The sequence below is a fragment of the Aquarana catesbeiana genome, linkage group LG11 (genome assembly GCF_042186555.1).
Source record: "Aquarana catesbeiana isolate 2022-GZ linkage group LG11, ASM4218655v1, whole genome shotgun sequence".
In the NCBI taxonomy this organism is placed as follows: domain Eukaryota; kingdom Metazoa; phylum Chordata; class Amphibia; order Anura; family Ranidae; genus Aquarana; species Aquarana catesbeiana.
Window position 1 is genome coordinate 51,724,737 of NC_133334.1, and position 11,700 is coordinate 51,736,436.

Below are 11,700 nucleotides of genomic sequence, written 5' to 3' on the forward strand. Positions count from 1 at the left end.
GCGATGCCCTGGTATTTGGGGGGTGGGGGGGGGGGGGATCAGGTGAACTCAGGAGGCAGAGGTGACATTCTGGGAAATGGCAACTAAAAATATAACACAATGGAATCCAACATGAAACAATGGAGCGATTAGTCATTAACCCTGGATCACAGTGTACACATCTATATTACTTCATACCCCTCCCCCATCCCAGACTCTCCTATGGATCACTATACTCCTCTCTCTATAGATGTTCCCACGCCCTGATTTAACTCGTCTGCCAAAAACCCCCCGAGTGCTCCACACCCCACCCGGCTCCTCCCCATCTACTCCCTACTATCACCTCTCTCTGTATTGTATATATGATCAGAGAGGAGATCTGTCCAGGTTGTGGAGATGAAGAAAAACACGAGACATTTCTCTGCAGATCAGTCACATCGGTCTATACTCCTCACCGCTCGCTCCCGTCCCCCACCACACTCCTCACCGCCGCTCGCTCCCGTCCCCCACCACACTCCTCACCGCTCGCTCCTGTCCCCCCACCACACTCCTCACCGCTCGCTCCCGTCCCCCCTCCTCACCGCTCGCTCCCGTCCCCCACCACACTCCTCACCGCTCCCGTCCCCCACCACACTCCTCACCGCTCCCGTCCCCCACCACACTCCTCACCGCTCGCTCCCGTCCCCCACCGTGCTCCACCGCTCGCTCCCGTCCCCCACCACTCGCTCCCGTCCCCCACCACGCTCCTTACCGCTCGCGTCCCCCCACCGTGCTCCTCACCGCTCGCTCCCGTCCCCCACCACACTCCTCACCGCTCGCTCCCGTCCCCCTCCTCACCGCTCGCTCCCGTCCCCCACCACACTCCTCACCGCTCCCGTCCCCCACCACACTCCTCACCGCTCGCTCCCGTCCCCCACCACGCTCCACCGCTCGCTCCCGTCCCCCACCACGCTCCTTACCGCTCGCGTCCCCCACCGTGCTCCTCACCGCTCGCTCCCGTCCCCCACCGTGCTCCTCACCGCTCGCTCCCGTCCCCCACCACGCTCCTCACCGCTCGCTCCCGTTCCCCCACCACGCTCCTCACCGCTCGCTCCCGTCCCCCACCACGCTCCTCACCGCTCGCTCCCGTCCCCCACCACGCTCCTCACCGCTCGCTCCCGTCCCCCACCACACTCCTCACCGCTCGCTCCCGTCCCCCACCACACTCCTCACCGCTCGCTCCCGTCCCCCACCACACTCCTCACCGCTCGCTCCCGTCCCCCACCACACTCCTCACCGCTCGCTCCCGTCCCCCACCACACTCCTCACCGCTCGCTCCCGTCCCCCACCACACTCCTCACCGCTCGCTCCCGTCCCCCACCACACTCCTCACCGCTCGCTCCCGTCCCCCACCACACTCCTCACCGCTCGCTCCCGTCCCCCACCACACTCCTCACCGCTCGCTCCCGTCCCCCACCACACTCCTCACCGCTCGCTCCCGTCCCCCACCACACTCCTCACCGCTCGCTCCCGTCCCCCACCACACTCCTCACCGCTCGCTCCCGTCCCCCACCACACTCCTCACCGCTCCCGTCCCCCACCACACTCCTCACCGCTCCCCGTCCCCCACCACACTCCTCACCGCTCCCGTCCCCCCACCACACTCCTCACCGCTCCCGTCCCCCACCACACTCCTCACCGCTCCCGTCCCCCACCACACTCCTCACCGCTCCCGTCCCCCACCACACTCCTCACCGCTCCCGTCCCCCACCACACTCCTCACCGCTCCCGTCCCCCACCACACTCCTCACCGCTCCCGTCCCCACCACACTCCTCACCGCTCCCGTCCCCCACCACACTCCTCACCGCTCCCGTCCCCCACCACTCTCCTCACCGCTCCCGTCCCCCTCCACACTCCTCACCGCTCCCGTCCCCCACCACGCTCCTCACCGCTCCCGTCCCCCACCACGCTCCTCACCACTCGCGTCCCCCACCACGCTCCTCACCGCTCGCGTCCCCCACCACGCTCCTCACCGCTCGCGTCCCCCACCACGCTCCTCACCGCTCGCGTCCCCCACCACGCTCCTCACCGCTCGCTCCCGTCCCCCCACCACGCTCCTCACCGCTCGCTCCCATCCCCCACCACACTCCTCACCGCTCGTGTCCCCCATCACACTCCACCGCTCACTCCCGTCCCCCACCACACTCCTCACCGCTCGCGTCCCCCACCACACTCCTCACCGCTCGCTATCAGAGCCCCCCATACTCGTCTCCACTCACTACTAGAGCCCCTATATTCGTCACTTCTGACCATCAGAGCGTCCATACCCCTCTCCACTCATTATCAGACCCCCCCCCCCCCCCATACTTATCACAGCTATCAGATCCCCCATAACTCCTCTCCTTCTTCTGCCTCAATATACACTCACCGCCGCACTGTACAACACCGAACTCCTCTCCACCATCCCGCACTGCACATTCCGTTGTGACCCCAATACCATCCCCCATCACCTCTCCTTACCCGCTTCACCCGTCCGCACAGATCCGATCTTCTCCTCTCCGGTGTGATCGCCGCCCGCTCTCCTCCTCCCGATGTCCCCGCCCACTGTGCGCACACCTCTCCTCTGGTCTCCGCCTCAGTAATGGCCGCCCCCTCCCCCTCCTCACCTGTTACTTTGAGGAGGATTTCCCTCCTTCCAGGGACAGAGTGTGCGGGATCATCCGTCCTGAAGGACCCCCATCCCATCCCCCCTTTACAGAACCGTCATTGTACTCAATGGGGGAGGACACAGACATGGCAGAGGTCATAAAGAGAACCTGTCACCTACTGAGGACCCCTCACACCTGTCACCTACTGAGAGCCCACCCACATCTGTCACCTACTGAGGACCCCCCAAACCTGTCACCTACTGAGGACCCCCCACACCTGTCACCTACTGAGAGCACCCACACCTGTCACCTACTGAGAGCTCCTCACACCTGTCACCTACTGAGGACCCCCCACACCTGTCACCTACTGAGGACACCCCACACCTATCACCTCCTGAGGACCCCTCACACCTGTCACCCACTGAGAGCCCCTCACACCTGTCACCTACTGAGAGCCCCTCACACCTGTCACCTACTGAGGACCCCCCAAACCTGTCACCTACTGAGGACCCCCCACACCTGTCACCTAAGGGCCCACCCACATCTGTCACCTACTGAGGACCCCCCAAACCTGTCACCTACTGAGGACCCCCCACACCTGTCACCTACCGAGGACCCCCCAAACCTGTCACCTACTGAGGACCCCCCCACACCTATCACCTCCTGAGGACCCCTCACACCTGTCACCCACTGAGAGCCCCTCACACCTGTCACCCACTGAGAGCCCCTCACACCTGTCACCTACTGAGAGCCCCTCACCTGTCACCTACTGAGGACCCCCCAAACCTGTCACCTACTGAGGACCCACTCACACCTGTCACCTAAGGGCCCACCCACACCTGTCACCTACTGAGGACTACCTTACACCTGTCACCCACTGAGAGCCCCTCACACCTGTCACCTACTGAGAGCCCACCCACATCTGTCACCTACTGAAGACCCTCCACACCTGTCACCTACTGAGGACCTCCTCACACCTGTCACCTACTAAGGGCCCACCCACATCTGTCACCTACTGAGGACCTCCTCACACCTGTCACCTACTGAGAGCCCCTCACACCTGTCACCTACTGAGGACCCCCCAAACCTGTCACCTACTGAGGACCCCCCACACCTGTCACCTACTGAGGACCCACTCACACCTGTCACCTAAGGGCCCACCCACATCTGTCACCTGCTGAGGACCTCCTCACACCTGTCACCTACTGAGGACCCACCCACACCTTTCACCTACTGAGGACTACCTTACACCTGTCACCCACTGAGAGCCCCTCACACCTGTCACCTACTGAGAGCCCACCCACATCTGTCACCTACTGAAGACCCTCCACACCTGTCACCTACTGAGGACCTCCTCACACCTGTCACCTACTAAGGGCCCACCCACATCTGTCACCTACTGAGGACCTCCTCACACCTGTCACCCACTGAGAGCCCCTCACATCAGTCACCTACTGAGGGCCCCTCACATCAGTCACCTACTGAGGACCTACCCACACCTGTCACCTACTGAGGGCCCCTCACATGTATCACCTACTGAGGACCCACCCACACTTGTCACCTACTGAGGGGTCCTCACACCTGTCACCTACTGAGAGCCCACCCACACCTGTCACCTACTGAGGACCCACCCACACCTGTCAACTACTGAGGACCCACCCACACCTGTCAACTACTGAGGGCCCCTCACACCTGTCACCTACTGAGGGCCCACCCACACCTGTCACCTACTGAGGGCCCACCCACACCTGTCACCTACTGAGGGCCCACCCACACCTGTCACCTACTGAGGGCCCCTCACACCTGTCCCCTACTGAGGGCCCCTCACACCTGTCACTTTCTGAGGGCCCACCCACACCTGTCACCTACTGAGGGCTCCTCACACCTGTCACCTACTGAAGGCCCCTCACCCCTGTCACCTACTGAGAGCCCACCCACACCTGTCACCTACTAAGGACCTACCCACACCTGTCACCTACTGAGGGCCCCTCACACCTGTCACCTACTGAGGGCCCCTCACACCTGTCACCTACTGAGGGCCCACCCACACCTGTCACCTACTGAGGACCTCCTCACACCTGTCACCTACTGAGGACCCACCCACACCTGTCACCCACTGAGAGCCCCTCACACCTGTCACTGAGAGCCTCTCACACCTGTCACCTCCTGAGGACCCACCCACACCTGTCACCTACTGAGGACCCACCCACACCTGTCACCTACTGAAAGCCCCTCACACCTGTCACCTACTGAGGACTCTCCACACCTGCAATTTACCTGTCACCTACTGAGGACCTCCTCACACCTGTCACCTACTAAGGGCCCACCCACACCTGTCACCTACTGAGGACCTCCACACCCCTGTCACCTACTAAGGGCACACCCACATCTGCCACCTACTGAGGACCCACTCACACCTGTCACCTACTGAGGACCTCCTCACACCTGTCACCCACTGAGAGCCCCTCACACCTGTCACCTACTGAGAGCCCACCCACTTCGGTCGCCTACTGAGGCCCCTCCACACCTGTCACCTACTGAGGACCTCCTCACACCTGTCACCTACTAAGGGCCCACCCACATCTGTCACCTACTGAGGACCTCCTCACACCTGTCACCTACTGAAAGCCCCTCACACCTGTCACCTACTGAGAGCCCCTCACACCTGTCACCTACTGAGGACCCACTCACACCTGTCACCTACTGAGGACCTCCTCACACCTGTCACCCACTGAGAGCCCCTCACACCTGTCACCTACTGAGAGCCCACCCACATCTGTCACCTACTGAGGACCCTCCACACCTGTCACCTACTGAGGACCTCCTCACACTTGTCACCTACTAAGGGCCCACCCACATCTGTCACCTACTGAGGACCTCCTCACACCTGTCACCTAAGGGCCCACCCACATCTGTCAACTACTGAGGACCTCCTCACACCTGTCACCCACTGACAGCTCCTCACACCTGTCACCTACTGAGAGCCCACCCACACCTGTCACCTACTAAGGACCTACCCACACCTGTCACCTACTGAGGGCCCCTCACACCTGTCACCTACTGAGGGCCCCTCACACCTGTCACCTACTGAGGGCCCATCCACACCTGTCACCTACTGAGGACCTCCTCACACCTGTCACCTACTGAGGACCCACCCACACCTGTCACCCACTGAGAGCCCCTCACACCTGTCACTGAGAGCCTCTCACACCTGTCACCTCCTGAGGACTCACCCACACCTGTCACCTACTGAGGACCCACCCACAGCTGTCACCTACTGAAAGCCCCTCACACCTGTCACCTACTGAGGACCCTCCACACCTGCAATTTACCTGTCACCTACTGAGGACCTCCTCACACCTGTCACCTACTAAGGGCCCACCCACATCTGCCACCTACTGAGGACCCACTCACACCTGTCACCTACTGAGGACCTCCTCACACCTGTCACCCACTGAGAGCCCCTCACACCTGTCACCTACTGAGAGCCCACCCACTTCGGTCGCCTACTGAGGCCTCTCCACACCTGTCACCTACTGAGGACCTCCTCACACCTGTCACCTACTAAGGGCCCACCCACATCTGTCACCTACTGAGGACCTCCTCACACCTGTCACCCACTGAAAGCCCCTCACACCTGTCACCTACTGAGAGCCCCTCACACCTGTCACCTACTGAGGACCTCCTCACACCTGTCACCCACTGAGAGCCCCTCACACCTGTCACCTACTGAGAGCCCACCCACATCTGTCACCTACTGAGGACCCTCCACACCTGTCACCTACTGAGGACCTCCTCACACCTGTCACCTACTAAGGGCCAACCCACATCTGTCACCTACTGAGGACCTCCTCACACCTGTCACCTAAGGGCCCACCCACATCTGTCAACTACTGAGGACCTCCTCACACCTGTCACCCACTGACAGCTCCTCACACCTGTCACCTACTGAGAGCCCACCCACATCTGTCACCTACTGAGGACCCTCCACACCTGTCACCTACTGAGGACCTCCTCACACCTGTCACCTACTAAGGACCCACCCACATCTGTCACCTACTGAGGACCCACTCACACCTGTCACCTACTGAGGACCTCCTCACACCTGTCACCCACTGAGGACCTCCGCACACCTGTCACCTACTAAGGGCCCACCCACACCTGTCACCTACTGAGGACCTCCTCACACCTGTCACCTACTGAGGACCCACCCACACCTGTCACCCACTGAGAGCCCCTCACACCTGTCACTGAGAGCCCCTCACACCTGTCACCTCCTAAGGACCCACCCACACCTGTCACCTACTGAGGACCCTCCACACCTGTCACCTACTGAGGACCTCCGCACACCTGTCACCTACTAAGGGCCCACCCACATCTGTCACCTACTAAGGACCTCCTCACACCTTTCACCTACTGAGGACCCACCCACACCTGTCACCTACTGAGGACTACCTTACACCTGTCACCTACTGAGAGCCCACCCACATCTGTCACCTACTGAAGACCCTCCACACCTGTCACCTACTGAGGACCTCCTCACACCTGTCACCTACTAAGGGCCCACCCACATCTGTCACCTACTGAGGACCTCCTCACACCTGTCACCCACTGAGAGCCCCTCACATCAGTCACCTACTGAGGGCCCCTCACACTTGTCACCTACTGAGGACCTACCCACACCTGTCACCTACTGAGGGCCCCTCACATGTATCACCTACTGAGGACCCACCCACACCTGTCACCTACTGAGGGGTCCTCACACCTGTCACCTACTGAGAGCCCACCCACACCTGTCACCTACTGAGGGCCTCTCAGACCTGTCACCTACTGAGGACCCACCCACACCTGTCAACTACTGAGGGCCCCTCACACCTGTCACCTACTGAGGGCCCACCCACACCTGTCACCTACTGAGGGCCCACCCAAACCTGTCACCTACTAAGGGCCCCTCACACCTGTCACTTACTGAGGGCCCCTTACACCTGTCACTTACTGAGGGCCCACCCACACCTGTCACCTACTGAGGGCTCCTCACACCTGTCACCTACTGAAGGCCCCTCACACCTGTCACCTACTGAGAGCCCACCCACACCTGTCATCTACTAAGGACCTACCCACACCTGTCACCTACTGAGGGCCCCTCACACCTGTCACCTACTGAGGGCCCACCCACACCTGTCACCTACTGAGGGCCCCTCACAATTGTCACCTACTGAGGACCCACCCACACCTGTCATCTACCATAGCTCTCAACTGTCCCTGATTTCGAGGGACTGTCCCTGATTTAGAGCAATGTCCCTCTGTCCCTCTTTCCCCCTCATTTGTCCCTCATTTTGGTCTGAGCCATATAGTTGTATATAAAATGTACTTTTTATCTTTCAAAAAGTGTTTCCCAGTGCTAAACCTTTCATCCAAATTTTAAATTGCTACATTTGTAAATTTTAAAAGCCAATATAAAGGAATAGTAATGACAAAAAAAAGTCCCTTGTGGATTCAATTAACGTTTTTTTTGGTTAATTCTTCCGTTAAAGGGGATGTGACAGGGGGCGTGTCCTATACCTACATACATTTGCTGGTAGGTGTCCCTCATTCCCATCTCAAAATGTTGGGAGGTATGATCTACTGAGGACCCACCCACACCAGTCATCTACTGAGGACCCAGCCACACCTGTCACCTACTGCGGGGCCCACTCACACCTGTCACCTACTGAGGACCCAGCCATACCTGTCACCTACTGAGGGCCCACGCACACCTGTCACCTACTGAGGGCCCCTCACACATGTCACCTACTGAGGACCCACCCACACCTGTCACTTACTTAGGACCCATCCACACCTGTCACCTACTGAGGACCCCTCACACCTGTCACCTACTAAGGGCCCCTCACACCTGTCACCTACTGAGGACCCACCCACACCTGTCTCCTACTGAGGACCCACCCACACCTGTCACCTACTGAGGACCCACTCACAACTATCACCTACTGAAGGCCCACCTACACCTGTCACCTACTGAGGACCCACCCACACTTGTCACCTACTGAGGGCCCCTCACACCTGTCACCTACTGAGGGCCCCTCACAGCAGTCACCTACTGAGGACTCACCCACACCTGTCACCTACTGAGGGCCCACCCACACCTGTCACCTACTGAGGACCCACCCACACCTGTCACCTACGGAGAGCCCCTCACACCTGTCACCTACTGAGGGACCCTCACACCTGTCACCTACTGAGGACCCACCCACACCTGTCACTTATTTAGGACCCATCCACACCTGTCACCTACTGAGGACCCCTCACACCTGTCACCTACTGAAGGCCCCTCACACCTGTCACTTACTGAGGACCCACCCACACCTGTGACCTACTGAGGACCCCTCACACCAGTCACCTATTGATGGCCCATCCACACCTGTCACCTACTGAGGGCCCCTAACATCTGTCACCTACTGAGGGCCCACCCACACCTGTCACCTACTTAGGGCCCACCCACATCTGTCACCTACTGAGGGCCCCTCACACCTGTCACCTACTGTGGGCCCCTCACACCTGTCACCTACTGAGGGCCCACCCACACCTGTCACCTACTGAGGGCCCCCCACACCTGTCACCTACTGAGGGTCCCTCACACCTGTCACCTACTGGGAGCCCACCCACACCTGTCACCTACTAAGGACCCACCCACACCTGTCACCTACTGTGGACCTACCCACAACTGTCACCAACGGAGGGCCCCTCACACCTGTCACCTACTGAGGGCCCACCCACACCTGTCACCTACTGAGGGCCCCTCACAATTGTCACCTACTGAGGACCCACCCACACCTGTCATCTGCCATAGCTCTCAACTGTCCCCGATTTCGAGAGACTGTCCCTGATTTGGAGCAATGTCCCTCTGTCCCTCTTTCCCCCTCATTTGTCCCTCATTTTGGTCTGATCCATATATCCACACCTGTCACCTACTGAGGGCCCCTCACACATCACCTACTGAGGACCCACCCACACCTGTCACCTACTGAGGACCCACCCACACCTGTCACCTACTGAGGACCCACCCACACTTGTCACCTACTGAGGGCCCAGCCACACCTTTCACCTACTGCAGGGCCCACTCACACCTGTCACCTACTGGGGGCCCCTCACACCTGTCACCTACTGAGGGCCCACCCACACCTGTCACCTACTGAGGACCTCCTCACACCTGTCACCTACTAAGGACCCACCCACATCTGTCACCTACTGAGGACCCACTCACACCTGTCACCTACTGAGGACCTCCTCACACCTGTCACCCACTGAGGACCTCCGCACACCTGTCACTTACTAAGGGCCCACCCACACCTGTCACCTACTGAGGACCTCCTCACACCTGTCACCTACTGAGGACCCACCCACACCTGTCACCCACTGAGAGCCCCTCACACCTGTCACTGAGAGCCCCTCACACCTGTCACCTCCTGAGGACCCACCCACACCTGTCACCTACTGAGGACCCTCCACACCTGTCACCTACTGAGGACCTCCGCACACCTGTCACCTACTAAGGGCCCACCCACATCTGTCACCTACTAAGGACCTCCTCACACCTGTCACCTACTGAGGACCCACCCACACCTGTCACCTACTGAGGACTACCTTACACCTGTCACCTACTGAGAGCCCACCCACATCTGTCACCTACTGAAGACCCTCCACACCTGTCACCTACTGAGGACCTCCTCACACCTGTCACCTACTAAGGGCCCACCCACATCTGTCACCTACTGAGGACCTCCTCACACCTGTCACCCACTGAGAGCCCCTCACATCAGTCACCTACTGAGGGCCCCTCACACTTGTCACCTACTGAGGACCTACCCACACCTGTCACCTACTGAGGGCCCCTCACATGTATCACCTACTGAGGACCCACCCACACCTGTCACCTACTGAGGGGTCCTCACACCTGTCACCTACTGAGAGCCCACCCACACCTGTCACCTACTGAGGGCCTCTCAGACCTGTCACCTACTGAGGACCCACCCACACCTGTCAACTACTGAGGGCCCCTCACACCTGTCACCTACTGAGGGCTCACCCACACCTGTCACCTACTGAGGGCCCACTCAAACCTGTCACCTACTGAGGGCCCCTCACACCTGTCACCTACTGAGGGCCCCTCACACCTGCCACTTACTGAGGGCCCACCCACACCTGTCACCTACTGAGGGCTCCTCACACCTGTCACCTACTGAAGGCCCCTCACACCTGTCACCTACTGAGAGCCCACCCACACCTGTCATCTACTAAGGACCTACCCACACCTGTCACCTACTGAGGGCCCCTCACACCTGTCACCTACTGAGGGCCCCTCACAATTGTCACCTACTGAGGACCCACCCACACCTGTCATCTACCATAGCTCTCAACTGTCCCTGATTTCGAGGGACTGTCCCTGATTTAGAGCAATGTCCCTCTGTCCCTCTTTCCCCCTCATTTGTCCCTCATTTTGGTCTGATCCATATAGTTGTATATAAAATGTACTTTTTATCTTTCAAAAAGTGTTTCCCAGTGCTAAACCTTTCATCCAAATTTTAAATTGCTACATTTGTAAATTTTAAAAGCCAATATAAAGGAATAGTAATGACAAAAAAAGTCCCTTGTGGATTCAATTAACATTTTTTTTGGTTAATTCTTCCGTTAAAGGGGATGTGACAGGGGGCGTGTCCTATACCTACATACATTTGCTGGTAGGTGTCCCTCATTCCCATCTCAAAATGTTGGGAGGTATGATCTACTGAGGACCCACCCACACCAGTCATCTACTGAGGACCCAGCCACACCTGTCACCTACTGCGGGGCCCACTCACACCTGTCACCTACTGAGGACCCAGCCACACCTGTCACCTACTGAGGGCCCACGCACACCTGTCACCTACTGAGGGCCCCTCACACATGTCACCTACTGAGGACCCACCCACACCTGTCACTTACTTAGGACCCATCCACACCTGTCACCTACTGAGGACCCCTCACACCTGTCACCTACTAAGGGCCCCTCACACCTGTCACCTACTGAGGACCCACCCACACCTGTCTCCTACTGAG

General features: G+C 59.2%; 1 protein-coding gene across 6 annotated transcripts in view; it reads right to left on the reverse strand.

Annotated features, from left to right (window-relative positions):
• Window positions 1-2,634, reverse strand: part of PACSIN3 (protein kinase C and casein kinase substrate in neurons 3) — a 170,627-nt gene extending 167,993 nt beyond the window's left edge. For 5 of the 6 annotated variants that reach the window (XM_073604350.1, XM_073604348.1, XM_073604349.1 and 2 more), the window contains exon 1: window positions 2,480-2,634. The gene's annotated coding sequence lies outside the window, so the exon portion shown is untranslated. The remainder of the gene's footprint in view (window positions 1-2,479) is intronic. The other variant, XM_073604346.1, reaches the window with a different exon arrangement.
• Window positions 2,635-11,700: the final 9,066 nt, after the last annotated feature.